Consider the following 16769-nt stretch of genomic DNA (forward strand, 5'->3'; position numbering starts at 1 on the left):
TGTTACGGTTTGTTTTCACCTTTGGAGTGATATAAATACAGGTAACAGGACCCACTCCTTGGATTAAAGTTCGGTTTTTTATTTTTATTTTGATTAAAAACAGCTTTTTATTTTTATTTAATTTATAAATTAAATAAAAAATAATACTTAATACAATTATAGAATAAATAAAAGTTTTCTATTTATTTTAAAAAAAAGTAAATTTTTTATTAAAAAATTAATTTTTCTTCATATAAATATTATATTTATTATTTTTTTAAATAATTATAAAGTAATTATTATTTACAATTATCATTTTTCTTAAATAAATAAAAGAAATATGATGGTGATCTTTGTTGTTTTTACTTAATAGATTTTATGAGACTTTGATTTCAAGATTTTTTAACTATTCATAATATTTTTTATTATAAATTATATTTATTCGTCATAAATGAGAGTACATTAATAAAATTTAAGATATAGGCTCCTCTACCAAAAAAGTCTAAGATTAATTTCTTATTTGGACAATTTTAAAGCTTACATTTTCTAATTCTTTGTTGTTTTTACTTAATAGATAATAATATAAAATAATCTACCACTTACAAAGTAGTGTATATACATGTCAGTCTTGTGATATTTTATCTGTCATTAATTTCTTACTTAGACAACTTTACAGCTTACATATTTTAGGTCTTTGTTGTTTTTGCTTAATAGATTTTATAAGATTTTGATTTTGAGATTTTGTAACTGTTTATAGTCTTCTACTATAAATTATATTTATTCGTCTAGTAATAAAAGTTGTAAGTTTATTATGATATCGTGAAAGTTAAAATTTTCAAAATACTAACCCTTTTATGCTAACTTATATGGTAGATTTTGTAATCAATAACGCGTTTAACATGTCATAATTGTGTTTGTAAATAATATTTATAGAATTGCACCTTAGGCTTGTTGGGTGAGCCCTTGCATCAGGCCCACTCATCCCGCCTCACTTGGGGCGAGCAGATGGATGCTCGCCTTAAAGAGATGTCGGGGCAGGTATGCCCACGAATATATATATGTATTAAAAGAATAAGATTTGTAATGAAATGATATTATTTTAAGGATATCCAAAAAGGTGTTGTTTCATTACAAGGGTTAATAAAACCCAAATTTCCCCACTCTCGTGTCTCAACACACTCTCTCTCAAACCCTCTCTCAGCTTCTACCTCAACTCTCTCACTTGCCATCGTCAAAACTAGTCATTAGAGCTACAAATAAACAAAGTAGCTCATGAACAGCTTGAGCTCGGTTGGTATATACTCGGTTCATTTAATAAATGAGATGTTTTTAAACACTAATATAGATTTGAATATTAAACGAGCAAAACTCGTATAAACTTGGATCGACTCGGTTTAAATTTATAAACAAAACTCGTATAAACTCGACTTAACTCGTTTGAGCTCGTTTTTAAGCTTATAATATGTTTTATATATGTATGTGTTATATATATATATATGGTACATTTTATATACTTAATTATATATTATTGATTTATATTTAGCTTACCTTATTTAATAGAGGTATGTTATGTTCCCAAAATGTGTATAGGATAATTTGTATAATAATATATCATACAACTACAACTATTGATTTATTATATTATCTATATGTATTAAATAGTTTTGTTTATTACATTTATCGTGTATATTATTTTTTTAATTTATAAGTTATTTTTATAAAATAATTATACTGTAAAAACTTTGAATTAAAATTATTTGATTGAATAGTTAAATGGTTTGAGTTTTTTTTTTTTTTTGTAAAATTTAAAATTTTTTTATTAATCAAAATATAAGATTAGAAATTTCAAAATTAAAAATCGAGTTCAAGCTCGAATAGTTCATGTTCAAGTCGTTTCTTTTTTTTTTTAGTTGAGCTCGAGTTGAATTCAAACAATACTAATGATTAACGAACCGAGTTCGAGCAAGTAAACATGTTAATCAAGCTCGAGTACTCTTGTTTGAATTCGACTCGATTTGGTTTATTTGCAACCCTACCAGCTGTTGTTCCATCTCACCTTGTAGTTATAAGTATCTTGATGTTGTGAATTTAGGGTTTGATTTGTGGATGCTCTAGTGTTTATTGTTTGGGTGTTTGATTTTTAGATGTGGTGTTTGAGGCCCACAAATAGGTGGACAGCCATGGGAGCCAATCCACCCCTGGCATTCGAGATGGAGGCAGTTGTCCCAACAGGATAAGGCTGGGGCCCAACTCACTCCCTACCCATGTAGGGGCGGGAGCACTCCTATAATGTACCTGAGATGTGATACCCCGTTTTTACGTGTATTTTCACTGAATGAGTATTTTAATTTAATAAAAATATTAGTTCTTTTATTTTAATTTATTATATTTTAATTGGATTTATTTAGTTGTAATATTTATTTTGTGGAGCTTTCTTTATATTAATTATCTTTTTGAATTTAAATTGCTCTGTAATTTAATTTAGTTTGTTTTTTGATTTAAAATTTAGTTCTTAATTTTACATGCTATTTATTATATTTTAGCTTGATGTAATGTTTAAATTATTTTAATCGTTTTGTAGCTTTTAAAATTATTTTCGCCGGATCAGTTTCTGGATTCCAGAAGTGAGGATTGGATCTCATTTCTTTTTTCTATCTTTTCTTTTTTTCTTTTTCTTTTTCTCTTTTCTTTTTCTTTCTCTTTTTCTTTCCTTTTTTCTTTCTTTTTTCTTCTTCTTTCTTCTCCGGTTTCTCCTCACGTGCGCTACGCCCTCTCTCTCTCTCCTCACTATCGCCGGTTTAGTTCCGCCGCCCAGAACCACCGCTCGCCGGCGACGTGGTAGACATCACCCACCCAGTTCTCTTTCCCTCCGGCCGGCGCACTTCCCCACCAAATTTCACCTTCATCTCAGCCACCGTTAGCCACCACAAGCTCCTCCAACCCGCACAGTTTTTGTGCATTCCCGCCCCCGTCGTTCCACCTCCGGCTACCATCTCTTCACCACTTCATCACCTACCTCTTGCCATCCTAAACCACCCATTTCCGGCTCCGATCGGTTGCTGGAGCAGCTCCCACGAGCTCATCCTTGTTTTTACCATTTTTCACTTCCACCGCCATTTCCACTGCCACCCACGGCCAACTCTCACTTCCATTAGCTTCATATACATCTCTAGGTCATTCCCTATTAATTTCAAGTCTTGGTTTGTCCCCATTCGAAAGTGGATATTTTACAACCCACGGCCACAGTGTATTTTACACTGTTACATTGCTTTTTCTCCGCCGTTTACAACTCCTTGATCCTTCAAAAATTATCATATAGCACTGTAAGTATTTTTTAAATTTTATTTTAGATTTAAATATATTATTGCTTTTACAATAAATTCATTGACTGGTTGGTTAATTCCGAACTGAATCCGAAGAGTCGGGGGTCGGATGGATTTGAGGACAGAGTTGTTTGGTTATTGTTGATATTGTTATTTGTTGGATGAATTTTATCTTGAGGTGTGCATTGCATGGTGCATTCATGTGCATGTATTAAATTGAGAAAAACTGGTTTTATTTGTGTAAATGAATTTTTGGGTGCGTGTGTATCACGACCCCAAGCCGAGATAGGGTATTATCTCGGTGGAACTCCTCTGGTCACTCGAGAGTGGATAATATTGAGTGATATCCCTTGGGTTGTGGCTGGGCGACGATCGGATCGCACGATACAGTAACGCTGTCGTGTCGACTCCGTGGTCCCTAGGCTGGCGAGGACTAGAGGATGGCCTGATTCAGGTACGCGCTGGGCGCGAGACTGGGCATCGCTCGTTTAGGTGTCACATGCTTAGTCGTTACCTGCGGTGTGGCACAGGAGCCAGAGTGTGCGGATGATCCCTAGGGAAGATCATGGTGCACGCAATAAATTGGAACGAGTTTTGGATATAGGATACGGGCCATTTTCTTGAAAAATGGTGAGATTTTGTTTGAGGTTATTGTGATCCATTTTCCAGAAAAATGGTGGTTTTCTTGATTTGAGTCATTATCTGGGATAATAGCAAAGATATGTTTTGAGCCAAAATCGGATTTTGGCGTGCGTGGAAAAATGTGGATTTATGGGATATGTGCATTTGGCATTCTTTCATGCATATTATTTGAGTTTAATATGTTTTTATCTTGTGGCGTTTGGAATGCTACTTACTTGCGGCACCATTTTGGTACCGTAGATTTTGATGCAGATGTCGAGGAGGAGGAGGAGGCTGAGCCCGAGGAGGCGGCTCCGCCAGAGTTTTGATTTAGGGTTTTTATGCCTTGCAGTTTGGTTTTGAAACGATATTTGTGACTTGTAATATTTTATTATATATGGTTTAAATGAGTTTGTATTCGAACAAAAATTTTGTTACTTAGTTATAAGACTTTTGTTATCTGCTGCGTGTTTTTATTGCACATTTGTTACATGTACACACACTTGGCACTTGGCGATAGGATGGTGACTCTTGTTGTCATCATCTCGACGCCTCGATTTCCACGTGTCCGTACGCGGGAGTTGGGGGCGTCACAGGTGGTATCAGAGCGGTTTGGCTCTGGGTAAAACCACATGTCCCGTAGGTTTAGTACCATGAAGTTTTTTTTTTTAAAAGTTGTGATTTGAAATTTATTTTATTTAAAGTTTGCTATTTGATTTGTTTTATTTGATTTGAATTTATTTGAGCTAGCTTGGTTGTATTTATTTATTTAGTTATGTTATTGTATGCTAGTATATTTTATTTTCTTGTTATCTGGTTTTGGTTTTGGTTTTGATTTTATGTTGTTTGTTTTATTCGATATTTAAAGGAAGTCAAAGGTTGTGTTGTGGTAGGAAAATGGTAAGGCCAAGAAAGCCTATTCAAGAGTCTCGAGATGATATGCCGAGGGACGATGCCATAGCTCAAGCGTTAAGGCAAATGACGGAATTTCTACAGCAAAATTTTAGGCCACAGCAAGGAGAGCCTAGTAGAGCGATGCAAGTTGGATGCACCTATGAGCGCTTTCTAGCACATAGAACCCCATCTTTCACGAGAGAAGAGGATCAACTTCGGGTTGGAAAGTAGATTAGAGATTTAGAAAGAACATTTGAAATCTGTGTTTGCACTGAGGCGCAACAAGTACTTTATGCCAGTTATTTGTTGCAAGGCATTGCTTCTGAATGGTGGAATACAAAAAGAGTAATGTTAGAGTCAGAATTGAGGTCTTTTGCTGCTGTGTCCGGACACAGTAGCGCTTCAAGAAAGAATTTAATGATCGTTTTTTTCCCGCTTCTGTGAGGTCGCAAAAAGCAAGGGAGTTCACAAGCTTGGTCCAAGGAAGTATGACCATGGAACAGTACGCCCAAAGATTTATAGAGCTTGGGCGATTTGCTACCCACCTCATCGCCACGGAGGAGATGCAAGTCGAGCATTTCCAGGATGGTCTGCGACCTGATATACGCAGAATGGTAGTCTGCCACCGGATTTCCACTTTTCAGGATTTAATTGACTTGGCCACTCTTGTAGAGCGAGAGATTAATTTGAGTATGGGCTCCCCTTCTGGACAAAAGAGGCGGAGTTTTACTAGCGAAGGAAGTAGTTCTGGTTTGCCTTAGAAGTTTGTTCAACGGACCGGGACTCGACCACAAGCAGCCTCAGATGTACGTATGGGAGGACAGGTGCCAGTTTGCGGAAGTTGTAATAAAGCCCATGTGGATGAGTGCCCTTCGGGTGGGGCTCGATGCTATAATCGTGGCCAGCAGAGACACTTTGCTCATGAGTGTCCTAGGCCAGTTTAAGGAAGCCGTGGAGGTCGACGTAGTGGAAGGACAAATCAGAGGCAAACAGTGCAACCTCGAGTATATGCTGTTACACCCGGAGAGGTTGATGATGAGGCACCAACGACCCATGATGCTAGAGTGATTACAGGTATGGATCTAATTTAATTTTTGATTTGATTTTCGGTGTGATTTGGTTTCTTCTTTGTATTTGGATTTCATTGGTTAATGTGCTTGGTTTAGGAAGAGTCCGTTTATATGAATTTTATACTTACACTTTGTTTGATTATGGTGCATCTCAGTCGTTTGTATCTCCCACTTTCACTCGAATATGTAATCTAGTTACGGGACCCTTGCCAAAATCATTAGTAGTGACTCTCCCAAATGGCAAAGTGGTGTGGTGTTCCAAAATTGCGTTGGGCTGTCCTTTGAATTTTGGTGGAAGATTTCTGGATGCAAATTTGGTTGTATGTAAGCTGCTGGGATTTGATATTATCCTTGGGATGGATTGGCTATATCGATATTTTGCGAGTATTAATTGTAGAAGTCGGGTAATTAGCTTTCAGCTCCCAGAGGGTGATTATTTGGAATTTGTGGGAAGTAAACTAAAAGAAAAGTCGGTAGTTATATCGGCAATACAAGCGAAAAGAGAGATTGCTTGTGGAGCGGATGCCTTTTTAGTCCAAATGGTGTCTACGCCGTCTGAGAAGAAGTCATTAGTAGATATCCCAGTTGTGGAAGAATTTTCTGACGTGTTTGTGGATGACTTGTCTGGGCTACCCCCTGTTCGTAAATTGGAGTTTGTTATTGACTTGGAATCTGGAGCGACCCCTATGCATAAAGCCTCTTACCATATGGCACCAGCTGAATTAAAAGAGTTGAATGTTCAGTTGCAAGAATTGGTAGATAAGGGGTTTATTCAACCAAGTACTTCGCCATGGGGTGCGCCAATGCTGTTTGTTAAAAAGAAATATGGTACTCTCAGAATGTGCATTGATTATCGAGAACTAAATAAGGTGACCATCAAGAATAAATATTCTCTCCCACGGATCGACGATTTGTTTGATTAGCTTCAAGGGGCAGCTGTGTTCTCGAAGATTAATTTGAGATCAGGATACTACCAGTTGCAGATAAGAGATAAGGATATACCCAAAACTGCTTTTAGATCGAGATATGGGCATTATGAATTTGAGGTGATGCCTTTTGGGTTAGCCAATGCCCCTGCAGCTTTTATGGATTTAATGAATAGGGTATTTCGACCTTATTTGAATTCTTTTGTGGTAGTTTTCAATTATGATATTTTAATTTATTCCTGAGATTTTGAAGAGCATGTTTATCATGTTCATCTAGTACTTGGAAAATTAAGAGAACACCAGTTGTATGCAAAACTCAGCAAATGTGAATTTTGGTTGGAAGAAGTTAAATTTCTTAGACATGTGATCTCCCGAGACGGGGTGGCTGTTGATCCTGGCAAAGTGGAAGCTGTTTTGTCATGGCAGCGTCCAACGACCGTACGTGAGATTCTTGGGACTTACCGGATATTATCGAAGATTTGTGAAGGAATTTTCTCGCTTATCCGGACCTCTCACTGCTTTGACTAGAAAGAATGCAGAATTTATTTGGTCAAACAAGTACGAGAGAAGTTTCCAAGAATTGAAGAAGAGATTGACAACTGCACCAGTATTGGCACTTCCAGAACTGCACAAGCCATTTGTAGTTTTTAGTGGTGCGTCTAAATTGGGATGTGTTCTTATGCAGGTGGGACGGGTTGTTACTTATGCATCTCGTCAGCTAAAAGATCATGAGAAGAATTATCCGACGCATGATTTAGAATTGGCTGCGATTATGTTTGCTCTTAAGATCTGGCGGCACTCTTTGTATGGAGAAGTTTACGAAGTATACACCGATCATAAGAGTTTGAAGCACTTGTTTTCTCAGAAGAATCTGAACATGAGGCAGAGGCGATGGCTAGACTTAATCAGTGATTACCAGTGTGAGATCAAGGATCATCCAGGGAAGGCAAATATAGTTACAGATGCTTTGAGTCGAAAGTCGCACTTGGAAGATGAAGCTGAATCGTCAGGATTGGATTCTTTACTTTACGGGATGAGAAGACTTCTTATTGAAAGTTCACAATAAAAGGAAGTGTTATCTTCAATTCTTGATATTCGAGTAGTTGATTTTGAGGAATTGAAGACTCTTCAAAGGAAGGACCCGAAACTATTAGATATTAGAAAAAGAGTTAGAAAATCTAGAGGGCCATTGCATTATAGTATGGATAAGGATGGAATTCTTCAGTTTCGAGATTGTAGAGTAGTCCCCAAAGATTCAGAATTCAATGAGCGAATTATGGCAGAAGCTCATGCGACCCCTTATCCAGTTCATCCTGGCAGTATGAAGATGTATCGAGACTTGAAGAAAAATTATTGGTGAGAAGGGATGAAGAAAGATATTGCCTTGTATATTGAGAGATGTCACACATGCCGTCAAGTCAAAGCCGAACATCAAAGACCCGCTGGTATACTCCAACCCCTCCCTATTCCTGAGTGGAAGTGGGACGACATTACGATGGACTTTGTAGTGGACTTACCGAGGACTCCTAGTGGAAAGAACTTGGTTTGGGTGATTGTTGACCGGTTAACTAAGAGTGCACATTTCTTGCCTGTTAATAACATTGATTCCTTGGGTAAGTTGACTCGCTTGTACGTAAAAGAGATAGTGTGGTTGCACGATATACCGAAGAGTATTGTATCGGATCATGACCCAAGGTTCACATCTCAGTTTTGGAAAAGTTTGCAGGCAGCATTGGGTACTAAGTTGAAGTTTAGTACTGCATATCACCCTTAGACGGACGGCCAATCAAAGCGCTCTATTCAGACCCTTGAAGATATGTTGCAAGCATGTGTTATAGAATTTTAAGGAAGTTGAAAAAATCACTTGCCGCTCATAAAATTTGCTTATAATAATAGCTTCCATGCGTCCATCCAGATGGTTCCTTATGAAACTCTTTATGGGAGGAAGTGTAAATCGCCTTTGTGTTGGGATGAAGTCGGGGAGAATAAAATAATTGGACCCGAATTAATTCAAGAAATGCAAAGTCAAGTTCAGATTATAAAGGATAAAATGGCGGCAGCTCAGAGTCGTCAGAAAAGTTACACAGATACAAGGAGGAGAGAGTTATCTTTTGAGGAAGGTAATTGGGTTTATCTCAAAGTCTCTCCCATGAAAGGAGTTAAGCGTTTTGGTAAAAGTAGGAAATTAGATCTGAGATATGTCGGCCCTTTTAAGATTTTGGAGAAGGTAGGGTCCGTCGCTTATAGAATTGCATTGCCAGAATATTTTGGAGAAATTCATGATGTTTTTCATGTATCATCCTTGAAGAAGAGTTTTGGACAACAAAAGCCGCGCTTTGTCGACCCAGAGCGTATTCAGCTACAACCAAATCTTACCTATGAGGTTGTTCCTTCGCAGATTATGAATTGGAAAGAGCAACAGTTGAGATCCAAGACGATACCTTTGGTAAAGGTGGCATGGGGGGATCCGTTAGCTCAAGATTTCTCTTGGGAGAGAGAAGCAGACATGAAAGAGCAGTATCCCTATTTGTTTGAGTAAATGACGGTACGTTTCTTAAACTTGATCTCAGTGGAATCATGTGGTTTGCTTCAAGTTAGTATTTCATCTTGCAAATTTCGAGAACGAAATTTGTTTTAAGAGGGGAGGATGTGATACCCCGTTTTTACGTGTATTTTCACTGAAGGAGTATTTTAATTTAATAAAAATATTAGTTCCTTTAGTTTAATTTCTTGTATTTTAATTAGATTTATTTAGTTGTAATATTTATTTTGTAGAGCTTTCTTTATATTAATTATCATTTTGAATTTAAATTGTTGTGTAATTTAATTTAGTTTGTTTTTAGATTTAAAATTTAGTTCTTAGTTTTATTAGTTATTTATTATATTTTAGCTTGATGTGGTATTTAAATTATTTTAATCGTTTTATAACTTTCAAAATTATTTTCGTCGGATCAATTTCTGGACTTTAGAGGTGAGGATTGGATCTCATTTCTTTTTCCCATCTTTTTTTTTTCTTTCCTTTTTTCTTTCTTTTTTCTTCTTCTTTCTTCTCCGATTTCTCCTCCCCTGCGCTACGCCCTCTCTCTCTCCTTACTATCGCCGGTTTCGTTCTACCGCCCAGAACCGTCGCTCGTCGGGGACGTGGTCGACACCACCCACCCAGTTCTCTTCCCCTCCGGCCGGCGCATCTCTCCACCAAATTTCACCTCCATTCAAGTCACCGTTAGCCGCCACGAACTCCTCCAAGCCGCCACGAGCTCCTCCAAGCCGCACGGTTTTTGTGCATTTCCGCCGCCGTCGTTCCACCTCCGACCACCATCTCTTCACCACTTCATCACCTACCTCTTGCCGTCCTAAACCACCCATTTCCAGCTCCGATCCGTTGCCGGAACAGCTCCCACAAGCTCATCCTTGTTTTTGCCGTTTTTCACTTCCACCGCTATTTCCACCGCCACCCACGGCCAACTCTCACTTTCATTAGTTTCGGTCATTCTCTATCAATTTCAACTTTCAAGTCTTGGTTTGTCCCCGTTCGAAAGTAGGTATTTTACAACCCAAGGCCACAGTGTGTTTTACACTGTTACGTTGCTTTTTCTCTACCGTTTGCAGCTCCTTGATCTTTCAAAAATTATCATATAGCGCTGTAAGTATTTTTCAAACTCTATTTTAGATTTAAATATATTATTGCTTTTACAATAAATTCATTGACTGGTTGGTTAATTCCGGACTGAATTCGAGGAGTCGGAGGTCGAATGGATTTGAGGACGGAGTTGTTTGGTTATTGTTAATATTGTTATTTATTAGATGAATTGTGTCTTGAGGTGTGCATTGTATGGTGCATTCATATGCATGTATTAAATTGAGAAAAACTGGTTTTATTTGTGTAAATGGATTTTCGAGTGCATGTGTATCACGACCCCAAGCCGGGATGGGGTATTATCTCGGTGGAGCTGCTCTGGTCACTCGGGAGTGGATAATACTGAGTGACATCCCTTGGGTTGTCGCTGGGCGACGACCGGATCACACAATACGGTAACGCTGTCGTGTCGACTCCGTGGTCCCTAGGCTGGCGGGGACTAGAGGATGGCCTGGTCCAGGTACGCACTGGGCGCGAGACTGGGCATCGCTTGTTTAGGTGTCACAGGCGTAGTCGTTACCTGCGGTGTGGCACAGGAGCCAAAGTGTGCAAATGATCCCTAGGGGAGATCATGGTACACGTAATAAATTGGAACGAGTTTTGGATATTGGACACGGGCCATTTTCTGGGAAAATGACGAGATTTTGTTTGAGGTTATTGCGATCCATTTTCCAAAAAAATGGTGGTTTTCTTGATTTGGGCCATTATCTGGGATAATGGCAAGGATATGTTTTGGGCCAAAATGGGATTTTGGCATGCGTGGAAAAAATGTGGATTTATGAGATATGTGCATTTGGCATTCTTTCATGCATATTGTTTGAGTTAAATATGTTTTTATCTTGTGGCATTTGGAATGTAACTTACCTGCGGCACCATTTTGGTACCGTAGATTTTGATGCAGATGTCGAGGAGGAGGAAGAAGCTGAGCCCGAGGAGGCAGCTCCGCCAGAGTTTTGATTTGGAGTTTTTATGCCTTGCAGTTTGGTTTTGAAACGATATTTGTGACTTGTAATATTTTATTATGTATGGTTTAAACAAGTTTGTATTCGAACAAAAATTCTGGTACTTAGTTATAAGACTTTTGTTATCCGCTGCGTGTTTTTATTGCACACTTGTTGCATGTACACACACTTGGCACTTGGCTATAGGATGGTGACTCGTGTTGTCATCATTTCGACGCCTCGATTTCCACGTGTCCTTACACGGGAGTTGGGGGCATTACATGAGATCTCATTTTTGTCATCCATTCTTAAACATTTTTCACTTGTAAATTTAAATATAAATAAGGAACCATAGTTTTTTTTAAGGATTTACCTTAAGTTTATTAAATCAAGATTTCATAAAAGTCATATATGAATTATAAGAAATAAATGACAGAGGAATAAACTTATAAAATAGATTTTAAGACAATTATTAAAATTTAATATTATTCCAAAGATTCATACACACAATCTAAACCATGGAATGGTCAATCTATTTTCTATATCAAATCCCTAGAACTCTAGAGCCAAAAATTGAGACAAGTCTAAGAAATTATACACCTGATTTTCACAATGGAGCAACTTGGGAAAATTCTTTTAATTAAAGTATAAGATTACATTTGGAAGTTGAGTTGAGTTGAATTCTTTATAAAAAGTAGTGAGTTAAGATAGTAGAATGAGTTTTATGAGGCTCCCTTGGCTGCGTTTGAATGTTGAGTTGAGATAAAAGTTAAAAGTTGAATAAAATATTATTAAAATATTAATTTTTAATATTATTATTATTTTGGGATATGAAAAAGTTGAATTTTTTATTATATTTTGTGTTGAAATTTGAAAAAATTGTATTGATTAATGAGATGAATTGAGATAAGTTGAAATAGGTTAATGATTCAAACTGGACCTTAAGATTAATTTAAATGTGTTTCGATATTAAGATGAATTTAAATGTATTTACAAGAAGTTGAAAAAGGTTGTGGATCTCACATGTAAAAATGTTTTGAATTGAGTGATATTTAATAATTTAAAAGTTGTGTTAAGATGTTGAAATAGGTTTAAAATAAAATTCAACTGAGATGAGCTGATTTTTTGGAGGATCCAAACTAAGTCTAGTAATATGACAAAAATTAAATGTGAAAAGAGAGTGAGAAGAAAATAAAAAGAAAAAAGATAAGGAATATGGAAGGTCCTAAAATCAATTATTTGCTCTAAAACGGCACGTAGTTAAGTTGGCACGTGCAAAGCAGCATAATTAGGCACGCGTTGTCTACGATTGGCAGCAGCAGCCGAGCCAATTTCTATGGCTTCAGAGATGAACAAAGGGACTGTCTTCTCCTATTCCGATTCCAGATCAATGCAAATTAACATATTGGGTATGAATCCACTTGGAGTGAATTCAGATTTCCAATGGAATCCAAGTGCTCAGGTACTCTAAATTCGTCAGATTTTGCCAACTTGATCACAGCCTTGTTTATTTGTTCAAGTTGCTAAATCGTTGGTTCGAGAGTAGTTTACTTTCAATGATGTAATTTGATTAATTTCGCATGTGTGTGCGTGTGCGCGCGCGCTTCCTGGTTCAAATGATTGATGTCTGAACTCACTGGATCTGGTTTGTGCTTTGGTTGAATTCTTTGCAAATTAATGTACTAATTGAGTTGATCTCACTATCAGATAATTCTTTAAGTAAGCTTTGAAGGTAATTTCAAGGCAAAGAGTTATTAGGATTCGGCACGCATTCATGTTGATTGTAGAGTTATGGAACCCAAATCGCCGTCATAAACTTAGGACGTTAGCTGCTGGATTTACACGGTACAAATGGGCGGTAAAAACTGCTGTCACTGCCGTGTTTATGGCGTTACTTTTGGTCGGTGTTTATTTTGCATTTAACCTAACAGAAGGTGGTAGTGTAATAAAAGGGTCGTACTTTACTGTGGTAGTTGACTGTGGAAGCACGGGTACGCGAGTGAATGTGTATGAGTGGATGTCAGGAGGTGCAATTGACATGAACTTTCCTACTTTGTTGCATTCTTATCCTGACAATACAACAAAGAGTTCACTTTGGAAGAGTTCTTGTCAATATCACTGTATGCAAACCGAGCCTGGATTAGATAAATTTGTCGCTAACTCCACTGGAGTGAGAGCGGCTTTGGAACCATTGATTAAATGGGCAGAACAGGTGGTACCTCATGCAAGACACAGAGACACTCCTATTTTTGTTTTAGGTACTGCTGGGTTAAGGAGGTTGGCAATTGAGAATGTTCTGCAGGTTCTGGAGGATGTAGAGGCGGTGGTAAAAGAGCACACATTTCTGTGTAAGAAGAGTTGGATAAGGGTATTGAGTGGGAAAGAAGAAGCCTATTACGGATGGGTTGCCCTGAACTTCAAATTGGGAAGCTTAGGAAATTATTCAAGGTCACCGACTTTGGGACTCATTGATCTCGGAGGTTCCTCATTGCAGGTTGTGGTGGAAATTGGTGATGCAGGAGAAGATACACACTTGGTGACATCAAAGATTGGTTCAATGGAACATCAGATTTTATCATACTCTTTGCCAGCATTTGGTTTGAATGAGGCATTTGATAGGAGTGTTGTCTTGCTCAGTCATGCACAATGGTTCGGTGAAAATACTGGCAATACATTAGAAGTGAGACATCCTTGTCTTGGTTCTTATTTTGTACAAAACTATTCCTGCTCGGGTTGCCTAGGGCTTATTAGCATTAATAAGACAAATTTTAGTCAAAGAGGAAAAGCTGAATTTCCTTCTTTATACCTGGTTGGTGACCCCAATTGGGAGCGATGCAAAGAACTTGCAAGGGCTGCTGCCATCAACTCAAGCAGTTTAGATTGGTCACGACCAGCAGTTGGTACAAACTGTAAAGCAAGCTCATCTTCTTATGGTGGTGAGTACTACATGTTCCCAACTCAGTGGCTCACATTGTATAGATTCTTGGCATAACCTGATAAGTATGTGTTTACTATATACTTATCAAAAAAAAAAAAAGTATGTGTTTTCTATTTTGTTCTTGTTATGTTGCTCACATTTTTTTTATTAGCCTCAGGAATTTAGTAGGCTTTCATACTGACTTCAAATTACATGGCTCAACATACTACTTGAGGTGTTGCAAGTCTTTGCAAATATTAGATTTACCAAATCAAGGATTATGCACTCTGGTTTATAATAATTAGAATAATTCTACTTATCATCCCCACACACCACACCTATTTTAATTTTTTTTTTTCATTTTTTCTATAATAAGTATGTAGTGCATGGATGATAAGTAGAACAACTCAATTAGTTTAACAAGAATAAAATAATAATAATAATAACTTTAAAATATATAAAGTGTGTGGTGTGGGATGATGAATAGCATCCCTCCAATAATTAAGCATCTCAGGAAAGGATGGTAAAAGTCATGTGCTCAATGATTGCCATATTCATGGTCATGGAAACTTAATTGTTACTCTTGCTATGACAACTGCCAATGCACCACATGTTTGGTGAACCTGAAACATAAAGCTACCATTCTTTAAGTATTACTATATGCAACATTGAGTCGTCGTTGTCCACCCTTTTTTTTTTTCTTGTGATAGTAGATAGCAGTTAGTTGGGTTTCTAATATCAATGACCAGAAAGCAGTGTCCATTTGCCATTTTTATTGTCATAAATTTGTATGCATTATGTGTTGTCATTCATAAAAATGTGCTTATTTCTTTTAATTGAAGGGACTTGTAAGATTTAAGTGTAGGACCTCACATTTTAATCTCCACTTATAATATGCAGGCAGTGATATCATTAATTTGACAGCTGTCACTCACCCCTCACGGTTTCATGCTTTATCTGGATTTTTTGCTGTTTACAACATATTAAATTTGAGCCCAAGAGCTAGCTTGACAAAGATTTGGGAGGAAGGACAGGAGTTATGCTCCAAATCATGGGCAAACTTGAGCAGTATTTCCGAAATGCAAAATTATTCTGAAAAATGTTGTTTCCGAGTACCTTATATGGCATCACTCATAGAGGATGCTCTGTGTCTTGGTGATAAAGAGATAATATTTGGTCCAGGGGATATTTCTTGGACATTAGGGGCTGCATTGGTTGAAAGTGAATGGTTATTGTTAAGAAGTACCGAAGCTCATACTAGCATGGCCTTAAAAACTATGGGGATCATCTCCTCTCCTGTTGTTCTTTCTGCCTTACTTCTATGCCTTCTGTTAATCATTTATTGGAGCCAAATAAAGTTGCCAATGCCAATCAGGAAGGGTGCTGCAGCAGGGGCATCTTTGCAATCGTATGTTCATCCAAGACCGTAACTGATTCTGGCCGCAAATGGTCGAAAGTATAACTGGATCTATTTGTTGTGCTCATTTTTGTATTGTCTGCAAATAATCACAGCTCATTTATTCTATTAGGCTGAATACATCATGCATGTTAGAAAAGGTTTTGATTGTAAAACCAATGTTATTGTGTGGGTCTGGTAGACTAGTTGGCACGTCCAGTCAACAGAAATTATATCCTGGCACTTGAGTTCATGTGTGTGGAAGCTTACTTTTAGATCAATTCAAATTCTTCAAGCTGCTCTCTGGTCCCAAGTTCGATAAAAAAAAAAAATCATATGTTAATCTGGCAGTTGCTAGAACAATCTTGTGCAGACTATATCAGATTTTGACTAAAAACTCCAAGCTATCTCACTAAATTTCCTTTTGTAATGTACAAATGCTCAATGGCAAAAAATAAAAAGAAAAAATGTTGTTCTGTTGCAGTGCATACTGCAAGTTCTGCAAAATATGGACGCTGAAACTTGCAGAGCAGTGTTCTGTTGTACCAACAAAACCAACCAGCAGCGTTATAATGGCTTGGCTTAGAAGCAAGAATAGGGTAGAGGGAAAGCGTGAAGGGACCACTCCCGAGTTCTATTGATTTTGTACGGCAAATGAAACATGAGAGATATCAAAGGCCCAAAAACAAAAATGGGCAGAATAATTTTAACAACCGGCCTACTAGGCTAAATAGAGTAGAAACTTTTGAGCCTCTTGGGACTGCCTAAAAAGTTCAGAAACCCATAGGTATTCACTAAGAAACCCTTGGACAATGTAGCTTGGCATTGGTTATACGTTTCTATACATTTCTTTGTTGGAACATTACATTTATCCATCCAACTACCTTCTCTATTGTAATGTAGCATTCAAATTATAAATTCTAACAGTTGAGATCCCCAATTAAAATTTTAATTATAAACAAAAATAAGTTGCATTACATAATTTTAACAATTGAATCTAAATGATCGATAGACATTGCAAGTAAATATTTCAATTAGGGTGTCAATTGTGAATTTCATAGTCTG

At 37.3% G+C, this 16769-nt stretch overlaps 1 pseudogene; it reads left to right on the forward strand.

Annotated features, from left to right (window-relative positions):
• Window positions 1-12690: 12690 nt before the first annotated feature.
• On the forward strand, window positions 12691-15985 carry LOC122290183 (annotated as a pseudogene).
• The last annotated feature ends 784 nt before the right edge of the window (window positions 15986-16769 follow it).

The sequence above is a fragment of the Carya illinoinensis genome, chromosome 12, assembly GCF_018687715.1.
Source record: "Carya illinoinensis cultivar Pawnee chromosome 12, C.illinoinensisPawnee_v1, whole genome shotgun sequence".
In the NCBI taxonomy this organism is placed as follows: domain Eukaryota; kingdom Viridiplantae; phylum Streptophyta; class Magnoliopsida; order Fagales; family Juglandaceae; genus Carya; species Carya illinoinensis.